At 49.4% G+C, this 1373-nt stretch overlaps 4 non-coding genes across 4 annotated transcripts; all 4 read left to right on the forward strand.

Annotated features, from left to right (window-relative positions):
- The first annotated feature begins 141 nt into the window (after positions 1-141).
- Positions 142-260, forward strand: LOC124891697. Its single transcript, XR_007049807.1, has one exon. It is a non-coding gene; the product is annotated as a 5S ribosomal RNA (ribosomal RNA).
- Positions 261-435: 175 nt separating this feature from the next.
- On the forward strand, positions 436-554 carry LOC124891696. The gene has a single exon (XR_007049806.1). It is a non-coding gene; the product is annotated as a 5S ribosomal RNA (ribosomal RNA).
- A 172-nt stretch (positions 555-726) lies between these two features.
- Positions 727-845, forward strand: LOC124891694. Its single transcript, XR_007049804.1, has one exon. It is a non-coding gene; the product is annotated as a 5S ribosomal RNA (ribosomal RNA).
- Positions 846-1019: 174 nt separating this feature from the next.
- LOC124891695 lies at positions 1020-1137 on the forward strand. Its single transcript, XR_007049805.1, has one exon. It is a non-coding gene; the product is annotated as a 5S ribosomal RNA (ribosomal RNA).
- The last annotated feature ends 236 nt before the right edge of the window (positions 1138-1373 follow it).

Consider the following 1373-nt stretch of genomic DNA (forward strand, 5'->3'; position numbering starts at 1 on the left):
TTGCCGGTTCGATCGGCGAATCTTTTTGTTTTTCCTCTTGGCGAAATGAGAAAGTGGGCAAGGCGCAGGGGCGCGCGTGCGGTGTGTGACTGGCGGCGCAGGAGAAAGAGGCATGATAAAATTTGGAGTGCTTGGTATGACGGATGAAATTATACCAGCACTAACGCACCGGATCCCATCAGAACTCCGAAGTCAAGCATGCTTGGGTGAGAGTAGTACTAGGATGGGTGACCCCCTAGGAAGTCCTTGTGTTGCATCCCTTCTTTTTTTTTCCTTTAAAATTCGATTTAATTTTGTCGGTTCGATCGGCGAATCTTTTTGTTTTTCCTCTTGTCGGAAACGAGAACGGGGGACAGGCGCAGGGGCGCGCGTGCGGGGTATGACGGGCGGCGGAGGAAAAAGAGGCATAATTGAATTTGGAGTGCTGGGATTGACAGATGCGATCATACCAGAACTAACGCACCGGATCCCATCAGAACTCTGAAGTTTAGCATGCCTGGGCGAGAGTAGTACTAGGATGGGAGACCCCCTGGGAAGTCCTCGTGTTGCATCCCTTTTTTTTTTCCTTTAAAATTCGGTTTAATTTTGCCGGTTCGATCGGCGAATCTTTTTATTTTTCCTCTTGGCGAAAATGAGAAAGGGGACAAGGCGCAAAGGCGTGCGTGCGGGGTGTGACTGGCGGCGGAGGAGATGAAGCATGATAGAATTTGGAGTGCTGGGAATGACGGATGCGATCATACCATCACTAACGCACCGGATCCCATCAGAACTCCGAAGTTATGCGTGCTTGGGCGAGAGTAGTACTAGGATGGGTGACCCCCTGGGAAGTCCTCGTGTTGCATCCCTTCTTTTTTTTTCCTTAAAAATTCGATTTAATTTTGCCCGTTCGATCGACGAATCTTTTTGATTTTTCTCTTAGCGGAATGAGAAAGGGGGCAAGGCGCAGGGGCGCGCGTGCTGTGTGTGACTGGCGGCGCAGGAGAAAGAGGCATAATAAAATTTGGAGTGCAAGGTATGACGGATGAAATCATACCAGCACTAACGTACCGGATCCCATCAGAACTCCGAAGTTAAACGTGCTTGGGCGAGAGTAGTACTAGGATGGGTGACCCCTGGGATGTCCTCGTGTTGCATCCCTTTCTTTTTTTTTCCTTTAAAATTCAGTTTAATTTTGCTGGTTCGATCCGCGAATCTTTTGTTTTTCCTCTTGGCGGAAACGAGAAAGGGGGCAAGGCGCAAGGGCGTACGTGCGGGGTGTGACGGGCGGCGGAGAAAATGAAGAATAATAGAATTTAGAGTGCTGGGAATGAAAGATGCGATCATACCAGCACTAACGCACCGGATCCCATCAGAACTCCAAAGTTAAGCGTGCT

The sequence above is a fragment of the Capsicum annuum genome, unplaced genomic scaffold (genome assembly GCF_002878395.1).
Source record: "Capsicum annuum cultivar UCD-10X-F1 unplaced genomic scaffold, UCD10Xv1.1 ctg39879, whole genome shotgun sequence".
NCBI classification, from domain to species: Eukaryota; Viridiplantae; Streptophyta; class Magnoliopsida; order Solanales; family Solanaceae; genus Capsicum; species Capsicum annuum.